Source organism: Halyomorpha halys, unplaced genomic scaffold (genome assembly GCF_000696795.3).
Source record: "Halyomorpha halys isolate HHAL.00 unplaced genomic scaffold, Hhal_1.1 Scaffold19.1, whole genome shotgun sequence".
Taxonomy (NCBI): Eukaryota; Metazoa; Arthropoda; class Insecta; order Hemiptera; family Pentatomidae; genus Halyomorpha; species Halyomorpha halys.
This window is the reverse complement of record NW_027115129.1, coordinates 1,179,626-1,192,266: the sequence shown is the minus strand read 5'-3', so window position 1 is coordinate 1,192,266 and position 12,641 is coordinate 1,179,626. Positions and strand designations below refer to the sequence as shown.

At 29.8% G+C, this 12,641-nt stretch overlaps 1 protein-coding gene across 1 annotated transcript in view; it reads left to right on the top strand.

The window, feature by feature from the left end:
- Positions 1-8,962: 8,962 nt before the first annotated feature.
- Positions 8,963-12,641, top strand: part of LOC106681269 (protein decapentaplegic) — a 135,300-nt gene continuing 131,621 nt past the window's right edge. Inside the window, exon 1 of the mRNA XM_014421507.3 lies at positions 8,963-9,118. The gene's annotated coding sequence lies outside the window, so the exon portion shown is untranslated. The remainder of the gene's footprint in view (positions 9,119-12,641) is intronic.

The following is a 12,641-nucleotide window of genomic DNA, read 5'->3' as shown; positions in this document are numbered from 1 at the left end:
TACAATAATCAGACCAATTTGGACATATGGAATTGAGCTCTGGGGCTCCACCAAACCATCAAATTCTTCCCGCATCCAATCGTTACAATCCAAAATCTTACGTAAAATCCTTGATGCTCCTTATTACGTTACAAATAAACTCATTCTCAAACATCCTATTCGTTGCAGATTTGACCCAAAACAGAAATGCGTCTTTTCATTCATTCCAAACTCCTTAACCATCCTAACCCATTAATTCTTAATCTTTCATCCTTAACAATCCCTGATAATCCTCCGAGGTGTCTGAAAAGAAGATGGCCACGGGACCTTCTAATTTAAATTAATGTTTGAAGTACCACCAATGAGTGGTTCCTTCCCAAGGTTTTCAAGTGTATATGAAACATACTACATATTTACCTATTGTATTATTTTGTACAGTTGTAAATTACATTAAATAAATAATTAAACTAAAATTAATAAATGGAAAGGCACAATTTCTGCTAATATACATATTTACAAGTATAAAACGAAAAACTGAAGCATTAAATGCAGCAAATATACCTTGTCAATTGTTATTCTTCCGGAATTGGGTGGACAGTAGGTGGTCGAAGATACGGGAGTTGAAGGTTGGAAGGGTATTAGTGCTGCGAATGAAGGAGGGAATAGAATTCTATAGGGAAGAGGAACGGATGAGGAAAGATCTACCAAAGGCTGCGGTTTGATGAGCAGTTACGTATAAGTCTGAAGGCTGTGAGCGGGTATTGCAGGAATGCACTGAGGATTTAAATTGAATGATATCAGAGATGTACCGGATTGGATAACTTGGTATGGTACGGCACTACGAGTGTGCACTACTGAAAGTTTAATTTACCTCAAACAATATCAGGTAAGCTTTCCATGTATTAATATTATAAATTAAATCTGTACCACTACAATCCATGAAGGGTCAGGGGGCTACTTTGTAAGGAAGTACTACAACTAGACCAACGGTTGTGCAAGGAGGTGTTTTGGTAAGAATCAACCTTGACCGCAAGATTTTTACCCAATTAGTGGCACTCATTTTATGAGGCTGGGTTGACCTCAGCAGGGCTCCATTAGAACCCGAGTCCTTGGGGTTGTGCCTTACCACAGTGCTACCGCGTTCCCATTGATATTATCAATTAAACAATAAAGTTTTCATTGTAGGGTTGGGTCCTTATACACTTATTTACTGTACTAATTTGCACGAAAATCCGGTTTCTAATAATGACCAAGAGAAGAAGAGAAAGAAATTTATTCAATCATGCTGCCCAAATACATCGGACTGCTACATTACACAGCATACTGATCAATATATCATCGAACATATAGCAATTTATAAATTACATTTTTTTGATATGATACAATATAATAGAAAGATAACATTTTTTTTCTTCCACAATTTTCTTTTACAATTAATACCAGTCTACAAACTAAATAGAAGCTTTTCAATTTATTCCTTCTTTTTTTCCCCCCTTCATTTTATAACCCTTATTTCATTTTATCAACAAATTCCCTTTTATAACAAATATTAGAATATCATAAAAATTATAAAGTAGTAAATAAATAAAACAACAAATAAGATATGCGATGCATGTCATCCCTCCTCTGGATAACTCCCCTACTCATTAATTTCCATGCATGTGGTGGTGGATGATTCCCAGGGAGTCAAGTATTATATTCTCTATCATCCTATCCACGTCCTGGACTCCTCCATGAAGTTCCTAGTTGTGCTGGGTATCGTTCCACGGGCTCCGAACCAGAGGCCTCTCACGTTGAAGTCTCGTTCTCCGAAGCCCTCACGGAACTTCTCCTTGAGGAAAGGGATACATTTATCGTAGATTTCCTTCTTTTCCCTATCTACCTTATTTGTCTGGTCAAGGTCGTTATTTTCATATCTCATGGTGGGATCCAGAATAATTGCCGACTTCCCCTTCTTAGGAAAAGCAACTATATCCGTATATCTTGTGGATCCATCCGTATCTACACAGTATACCTCGTCAAAGCAGGCAAAATCTATTTCTTTTAGGAGCTTCATTAACTCGTATTTCATATAATAGGGGTATTCATGATCTATGTTAAAGCGTGTTAAATGGAAAAACAGGTGTTAAATCGAAAAAATGGCCTTCTTTTGCCGTGGTAAAACGAAATAAAATTTAACATGGCTGAGAGTCTGTTACTTGGTCAGTTAAATCGAGAATGACGTCACACAATAGACCAGTTGAGATCGCCACCATATTAGTTGTTGTGACTTTCAATACAGTTGTCAATTAGCTCATCTTCATTCTCTTCTTCACAAGTTTGAAGATCAATAAGACACTCATAAGCTAAACTTTCACACAAATTCCACTTTTCACTCACTCTAGGCATGTTTTAATTAATTACTTAAATCAAAACTGAAGTAAACAATAACATGAGGGTCTGGAAGGAAGGTTATAAACATAAAGGCTTATACAACAAGTTGCTGAGAAAATCCGCTAGGGACTCTTATGCATTTAACGTTTAACATGACTTCAAATAGGGCTGCTCACAATCCTATAGTTATAACATTTAAAATGGTAAAACATATAACATTTAACACAACATCATGAATATCCCTAATATATTATAAGATATCCTCGTTATTTGAAAAAAAATGTGGGAATTAAAATAAATTTATCTCAGGAAATATTGAGCGTAATGAGAAAAAAGGCCTAATGATACCTACTTTGGGTGAGGCCCAGTGGTAAGGCACTAAGTAGCTCCAAGGGACTGGGTTCGAATCCAGCTATGACAGAAAATTATCTATTTTGTTACTGTAACCGTAAATCAACCCTCGTAATCACCCAGTCTTATAAAGTGAGTACCGTTAATTAGGGAAAAATTTAGTGGTCTAGCGTGGTTCTGACCAAATCGCCTCCTAGCACAACCGTTGATCTAGTAACAGTACTTACAAAGTATTGCACTCCCCAGTTTTAGCGGTACGGATTTAATTTCTAACTATATTAAAAAAGGCTTGAATATGTTTTTCATGCAGTAGATGATCTTTAAAATTTTAAGCTAGAAATGAAAAATTAGTTGAAGATTTATTTATTGTTTTCTTAAATAAAATAAATGCTTGTTTGTCGGGGGTGCGGTCAGCAAAGAACACCATAAATAAATAAAATCATATTTATTTATTTTATGCCCACGTTTCGACCTGAGTTTCAGGTCTTCATCAGGGGTTGTGGCGTAGAAGGTAGGCTTGCAACGCCCTGCAACTGGACCGTTGGCATAAAATAAATAAATATGGTTTTATTTGCTGACAGCACTCTCCGACAAACTTCTCCAATCATTAATCTACGGTCAAATATCTACACCTCATTATAAAATAAATGCATTTGAAATGGTTCCATGGATATTTTTCAAGGGCATTAAAATAAAATAGTAAACATTTAATTATATTTTTTCCAAAAATTTTAGGTTTGCTTCGTGAAAAACAAAAACAAAAAACAACACAGTATTCTTCTAAAAAACGTAATTATCATTCTGTGAGTGTCTAAAAACAAAGCAATCGAAAAATTAGAGGAGATTTACCGCATTACTCATTTTATTGATCGATGGATTCCCCCTCCCTTCGCTATGTTTTTCTTTTAGTATAATTCAATTAACTTAGTTTTATTCAATATTTCACTTATTATCATTTTATTCAATTTGTACTATTTATTACAATCTTTATCAAGAACAAATATATAAATATATGTTATATATTTACACCATATATTTATTGTTCAGATAAGATTGTAATAAATATTTTTTAACAGTAAATATATGTTGTATATATTATATATACACACACATATATATTTATATGTATAGGGAGTGGATAGCTCATTGGTAAGGGAATGTACTACTAACTCCAAGGACCCAGGTTTGCATCCGTAATTCTCTGATAATTATTATTTGTTTGCTGTAGCTGCTTTGGTTGGCTATTGCTATATTTGATATTGGATGTATATTTAGTATTTATGTACTTGAATGTATATATAGTAGGGAGCGGTGTGGCACCGTGGTAAGGTGCGATGCTACTAACTCCAAGGGCCCAAGTTAGAATCTTGCTGGACAGAAAATTGTTTTATGTTACACAATTGTCATGAGTCAACTCTGTGGGTTCTGGGGTCCACCCAATAAATTGAGTACTCTTAATTGAGTAAAAATCTGGAAGTTGAGCGTGATTTTGTCCAAATCACCTCCTTGCACAACCATTGGTCTAGTGACAGTACTCCCTTGCAAAGTACTACACCCCTGAGGCTTCATGGTTTGTTGCGGTACAGACTTTAATTTTAATATATAGTACATTAATTGAACACTATTGAAACTTGGATATTAATTAATATATAGATGTACAGATAAGACGGTAACTATAGTAACATGGTGGTAACAGCTAGCTTCGCTGTATGATCGTTTATACTGGTCCGATTTAGCTGATTTTTTTTTTATTCTTTCAGACAATTTGAATACCTATGATATTATATATATGTACTACATAAAATATGAATAATGTTTATATAATAATCCTCATTGTCCTTCAACATTAGTACTATATTAAATCAATTCAGACTGACTGACCTATCGAAGTGTGGTAAAAGATTTTTTAGAAATGAAACAAATTTGATATTTGTTTTTATCATTTCAATAAACTAGTAAATACAAATTTTCAAAAAAATAGAAAATTAAATTTTTTATAAATTTTAAACCCTTGGTTTCTTTTGGAAAATTGAAAATAACTTCAACTTGACTCAACGTATCTACATTAAACTTGGCAGTTTAGGGCTCTATATACTGCACCAAAAGCCACAAACGTGATCTAATTAAACAAATTAAAACTGGGGTTATAAAATAAAACATTTAAATAGGTTTTCTTAATTTAAATAAATATTTCGGCGTTATATACATTTATATGTTTACGTAGATTAAAAAAGGAGACATCCACCTTTCCATTGGTTCTATTAACGTAGGAATTTGATAAAGTGTAGAGGAGTTATGAATGATTATGTGAACAGAGGTCACCGCATAAAAAAAAAAATCCTCCAAGATTAAATTTTTCTAATTTTTAATTTCTTTGAAAAAGGGTGAGGTTTTTATATGACGCTAAAAACGAAACTTATTTGTTTATAATCTTAAACACTTTCTTGAGACTGGTTAATTGTTTAAATTAATAATTCAATTTTTATCCATTTTAGTCTCAACACCGACGTTTCGGCCAATCCGGCCATGCTCAGGGACAATTTTGGAACTAAATGATTTAAAAACTCATCTTTATGCAGGCTATTCTGCCCAGGATAAAACAACAATTTCTATGAAACATTAAAACATTATGTAAACACATTTTTTTGTTAATAAGTATAACCTACATTATGTCTAATTACCTAATTAGTCAATTTTCTCCTCAAAAACAATTGTGATAAAGTTTTAGCAAATAGTTACTATGATAAATAATTTTTTTTTTTTAATATTTATTTATTGCTATTTACAACTGTACATTATAATACATTTAGTAAATCTGATCTAAGTTAAATTGGAGTGTTACAGGCGTGTAGAGAAACTACCCATTTGTAGCATTCTAATGACATTTTACATTAGCTGGTCTCGTGGCCATCTTCTTTTCAGGCGCCTCGGAGGATTGTCAGGAATGGAAGAGGATGCAAGATTAGAAACTAGGGGGTTTGAGTGATTAGAGAGTTTATAATGGAAGGAGTGATATCTGGTTCGGGCTAGATCGGTAACATAGGGAACAAAAGGTCTTTATGTATGATTTTATCTGTGACAAAGTAAGGAGCATTGAGGATTTTGGATTGTAAGGATTGAATACGAGAGGAACTCGAAGGTTTAGTGGAGCCCCAAAGCTCAACTCCATATGTCCAGATTGGCCTTATTACAGTCATATAGATCAGTCTTTTGTAATGTGTTGGAAGTTTAGACCGTTTGTCTAGTAAGTGCTGTAATAAATCAAAATTTCGTGCGGTTTCCGGTCTTTTCAGTCTGGTGTGAGGATTCCAGGTTAGTCGTTTGTCCAAATGTAGTTCAAGGTAGCGGATCTGTTCGACAGGGGTAAGAGTAACATCATTAAATGAAACTGTATGGCACTCAGTAGGTTTACGACGAAGGGTAAAGGTGATTTGATGGGATTTGTTGAAATAAATGAATTTTAATTTTTGTTTTTAATGTGAGAATTGACTAATTAGCTAATTAGACATAATGTAGGATATGCTTATTAACAAAAAATATGTTTACCTAATGCTTTAATGTTTCATAGAAACTGTTATTTTGGCCTGGGCAGAATAGCCTGCATGAAGTTGAGTTTTTAAATCATATAATTCCAAAAGTGTATTAAGATTGTCTCTGAGGATGCGCGGATTGGCCGAAACGTCTGACTTATAAGAAAAATAAAATGTGTTGAGACTAAAATGGATAAAAATTTAATTATTTATCATTAATTTCAATTATTATTTAAACTTTTTTACTTTTCCCTAAAAAAACTTATGTTGATCTACTTTACTGAAATCCTCTACATTTCATTTTAATTTTTAGGGAATTACACCTTTTTTTTACCGAAGAAATCGGAACAACATTTAACCTTCTCGCAAAAATCCCCACCACGATTGTATGAACGTAGCGCATAAAATACGAACAAACAAATACTATTTTTTATATATTAAATGAACGAACCCATTTCGAACAAAAAATTAAATTAACATGTATAGAAATAAATAATTTTATTATATAAATAAAACAATTTATATTAATGATTGACAATGTGCAAGTCTGAGTGTAAATAATTTTTTTTTTATGTTAGAGACTTATCTATTAAAAAATAGAAATCTGATACCAGTTCCTATAGAAGGGGAATTCCCAGAAGATAACTGAAAATTCTACTTATGAATTAAAACATTTAAAAAAGTTTTCTTAAATTGAACAAAATGGTCAGATTCTCCACTCAAGTTGAGTGTTTGCGGCTTTAGCGCACTTGCTCAGCCTCCACTGGCTCATTACCAGTGATGCGGCGAGAGGGATGCGCTGGGATCTCTTGAGCTCTGATCTACCCCTCACACGTGGGGGATAGAGTGGGCTCAGGGATCCTCAGGTCGATTCTGTAAATATTGTATATATTATTTTATCATTATGTTATTTTATTTATTTATTTTTCATGCAGATAGTCTGATTATGTTCACTTGTCTATTCTTTTGTTTGTTTTTAATTTTAAGAGAGTTTTTTATTTTATTTTATTTCTCTTTTTTTTTTTTCTTATTTATTTTATTTTAGTATGTATGAGATCATTCATCAATATTACCTATTGCCCACAACTGTGTGGCAGATTGTAATATCTATCAATAAATAAATCTATCAAATATAATAAAAAAAAAAAATTTGAACAAAAGTTCGCCGTTATACACATTTTGTTTATGTAGGTAAAAAGAGGAGATATCCTTATTTCCAAGAGTTATATTAAAGTAGGGATTTGACAACGTGTAGGGGAGTTACGAATGATTATATCAATAGTGGCCACCACATAAAACAAAAAACCCTGCAAGATTAAATTTTTTATTTCTTTAAAAAAGGGTGTTTGAGGGTTTCATACGAAACTTTTTTACTTTTCCCTAAAAAAAATATATATATATATTGATCTACTCTACTGAAATCCTCATTATATTATTTTAATTTTAAGTGAATTACAAATCATTTCATAGAATCAGTAATATATGTTTTTATCCTTCAGAAAGAAAATAAATAGATTAGCATATAATAACCATGGCAACGAACAAGATATACTTTCTGAACTATGCGCAAAAAATGCTTAATTTTCTTAGTAACTTTTTTTAACCTAGAAATCGGAATAACGTTTAACATTTAAACCATCACAATTGTATGAACGCAGCGCATAAATTACGAACAAACAAATATTAATTTTTATATTCTATATATGTATGTATAGTTGACCGTAAAAATTGATATATAGGGAGATGGTCAGGGTTGCGATCAAAAGAGAAATAAAAATAGTTTACAACTATTTATTTTCCAACGTTTCGCCCCACTTTGCAGGGCTTCATCAGGGCTAAAAGGATACAAAATGAAACTATGTTAAGATAAAATGATAGAAATAAAAATACAAAGATACAATGAAAAGAATAAAAAAAAAAAAAAAAACAAGTAACAAAGGCAAGAGCAATAGTTTCATACAAAAATACGGAAAATATAAAGCTAAAAAAGTATCTAGCTAAAAATCTATTTTTTTTTTCCCCGTATTGTTTTTTGTTTTATATACATCTCCTGTACTTTTTTAGCTTTATATTTTACGTATTTTTGTATGAAACTATTGCTCTTGCCTTTGTTACTTGTTTTTTTTTTTTTTATTCTTTTTATTGTATCTTTGTATTTTTAATTTCTATCATTTTATCTTAACATAGTTTCATTTTGTATCTTTTTAGCCCTGATGAAGCCCTGCAAAGTGAAGCGAAACGTTGGAAAATAAATAGTTGTAAACTATTTTTATTTCTCTTTTGACCGCAACCCTGACCATCTCCCTATATATTAATTTTTATATATTAATCGAACGAACCCATCTCGAACAAGATATTACATTAACATGTACAGAAATAAATGAAACAATTTATACGAATAATGTGCAAGCCTGAATGTAATTTAATAGTAATTATGTAAATAATTTTTTTATGTTAAAGACTTATCTATTAAAAAATAGAAATTTGATATCAGTTCCTATAGAAGGGGAATTTCCAGAAGATAACTGAAAATTCTCCTTAAAGTTTAGTTTCTTCTAAGAAATTTCATCCGATTCCGCTTCCGAACGCATGTAAACTTCCTAGAAGGTCGCCTAAATCGGGAAACCCCTCCCTGGATATGAGAAAAACAAACTGTTAGAAATGAAATCGATCGAAGTAGAGTGGGGCTATAGTGGGGATAGCTCTGGAGTCCTACTGTCTCTAGTCTGTGGTCTGAGTGCCGACTGTGAGCAACTGTTCGTGTCTTCTCTACTGTCGTACTGTCGTACTGTGTTATTGCCGAGGCTGTAGTTGTAGGTGCGGTAGTGACATGAGGAAACGTCATCCTGTACGCTTCACCGTCGCAGCGAATCAGGAAAAATCAGGTGAGTCCTCAGGAGTATATATTCCAATCCAGGCAGTTCCCATAAATCCTTGCTAAAAAGTTGTTTTTCTTAAAGAAGAACTTTAAGGAAGAAATAGCATTCACAAGTCCATCCAAATAATTCCTTAATAAGAGTGAACTCTTACATCCTAAAAACATTTATAAATAAATAAAAAATGCCTCAGAATCGGTAATAAATATCCATATTACACTAGAATATCTAAAATGCACCCTAAATTAAATATAGTCACCGTACAGGATTACATGTATAAACTGACAAATAATTTCTTCCACTCATCAAACCCTCTTATCACAGAAATAGGAAATTACACTAAAACTACAATATATAGATATAAACACAAAAATCATCAATATATATTTCATATTACTCAATAATATGTATTTATTCTAATTTAATAATATTTTTTTCTCGCTTCAGTTTGTTTTTCCTAAACGTAAAACAGAGTAATTATGTAAAATTTAATTATTATCACGAAACTTTTATTGTGTAGGGGATTTCCCAAAACAATATGGTATATATTGTTCATTACATATTTATGCTAAAAAAAAAAAATAAATGTAAAAAATCTTAAGATACAAAATCTGAAGAAAAAAAAACTGTTTTTATGATAAGATTGATAACATAATAATAAAAAATGTGGATATTCTATGAACAAACTAATAAAAAAACATGAAATAATATGCCGTTTAAATATTATTATTAAATTACAATTTAATTAAAAACGTCATGGCATATATAATTTATGTTTTCTTATATTTTTTATATAAAACTTGATACTAAATATAATTCCTTCAAAACATTTTGCTTCGAGATAGTGACATAACACCAGCAAAATTAAAACAAATGTAAAATAATAAATAAAGATACAGCACTGAAAACAAAAACAATTTTATCATTGCATTGATAGCATCTAGAAAAAAATAAATTACAATGTATAATTAAGTATAAATATTACGTTTTATTACTTTAGAATTTGAAAAAGTAATTTATTTGAAAAAATATCAAAAAAAAGTGTCTAATAGATTATTATAAATATATTTTATGTATATAACTATATTTATTGTAATATATTAATGTTTATGTTTATAGGCAATATATAAAATTAAAAATAAACTTTAGTTATTATTTTTTTTAAATAATTGAATATTGATGACTCAATTATAATTAACTATAAAGAAATTAAACGCTAATATCAAAAAAATGTGGATACACAATTTCTTAATTATTGGGCTTAAAAATAAGTCGTTTAAATAGAAATAAAAATTAATTATACATAATTCCTTAAAAATGTATCAGAAATGGCTGAATAATAAATAAAACGAGTCAACATTATTCTATGTATTTTAAATACATTTATAATAATATAAACGAATTTCAAATAAGACTATATATAAAACCAATATGTAATCTATGATGAGTACATATTAACCTCTATGTACTGATTTAGGGAAGAATTTATATATATGTACATATATGAAATAGCAATGTATGTATGTATTTTATGTAGTGAATATGACAATGTTTATTGACTACATACCAACACTAATAATATATATATACGATTTTTTTTAATTCCTCTTTTTACAGATTAATTACTTTTAAAATTTAGGCTTATTTTTTTCGAAATTAAATTATATAAAAACTAAATCAAATTTATATTAATTTTTTCTAAATAGAATTTATGTTTTCCAAAAAAGAAATAATACATAAAAGATTTTTAAGTTATTTATGTTATCAATGTTTCCAAAATTATTTTGGTATAATCTGTAATTAAAAATTTTACTAAATGTCTTATATTGAGCAGGAAAACAGATTCAATATATTCTTCTCTAGATAAACTATAAATTTAAATAAAGGAAAATAAACACAGGTTACATATTATAAATTAGTAAACAAAAGCTTGGTACTCACCTTGATAAATGGGATAGGATTAAAATCTAGAATATTTTTAAGATTATGTTTACTTACTTATTTTTCAAAATAATAATAATAGGGTTTTAAAATATACAAATATGAAGGAAAAACACAGAAACTAAGTATAAATATTTGCGAAAAATAATTAAATTAATTATATCAACTTAATTATCTACTGAATATTATTAAGTATATTATTTAAATAATTAATTTTCAAGGACTGCTGAATTACAAATAAACCTTGAGTACTTTGTTGTTAATTTTGTTGATTATAATCTAAACATTCAGTAGAACAAAGAAAAATGTTTGTTTTTAACATCTTTAATTGATCATAAAAAATTAATAATTATAAAAAATAATTTGTGTATAGTTTACACATATTTGTTCCCATAGGAGAACTACAAACAATGAGCTTAATAATGTATTATGTAAACATCACTATTATCAATACGCTGGCTTTGTTTTTTCCAATACAATATGATTCTACATATAATTAAGTGTGTCTAAATATGGAGAAGAGATTTACGAAATTAATACAATAATTCTATTTCTCATTACATAACACAGCACATGCTAACATTTGAGGCATTCAGTCTTATTACATGGTGACAGTAAGAGTGAAAACATTTATAATGTTAAATTGTTTGTTAATTACAAAATGTAACATCCAAACAGGAGTAATTTATCATAACTTAATATCAACATTAATCTCTTAAGAAACAAAAATTCCTAAAATTCCTGAACAATTTATGAAATAAGCCTTAAAAAAAAAACCAAGGATGCCAAAAATGATTAATTGCATTTTGGTTTTTAAAAAAAACTGATTAAATTATATATTAATTTGTTTCATTATATAACCTATAACATAAGGGAGCGATCTGGCTCAGTGGTAAGGCACTATGCTACTAACTCCAAGGACTCGGGCTGTGATATATAATTATTTATTCTGTTACTGTAACTGTGAGTCAACCCTGTGGGTTCAGGTGCCCTCAGGGATCTACCCTAATGTCCCTAATTATTATAGGGGTAGATCTCCCCCCCCTTGCTTTTGACCAAATCACCTTCTTGCACAATCGTTAGTCCAGTTGTTACTGCTGTACCATTGTACTTATTTTCAAAGCACTCCTGAATCTTCATGATTCCTAGCGGTGCAGATTTAGTTGTTTTTTTTATATGTATATATAATACTTAATTAAAAATATAATTTATAATTGCCAAAATGGTGAAAATATAATTTTTCAACCCATTTAATTATTCCCCCACTTCAGCATAATACAATTTGCTAATTTTATTTATGGTGATGAATATACGAAACAATTAATAAAAAAAAGATTATCTTAATATTATGTTGTTCTTACTCAATATGTGAAAATCATGAGTATAAAATTTTCAAATTATATAACATTTTATTTCAAAACTTTATTTATTGATATATATCACAATCTGCCACAACGTTGTTGGGCAATACATAATAGTGATGACTGATCTCATTCATACTAAAATAAAATAACATAAGAATAAAAATAAATAAATAAATGGAAAAAGTACAAAATAAAATATATCTTTCTCTATCTCTCTCTCTCTATAT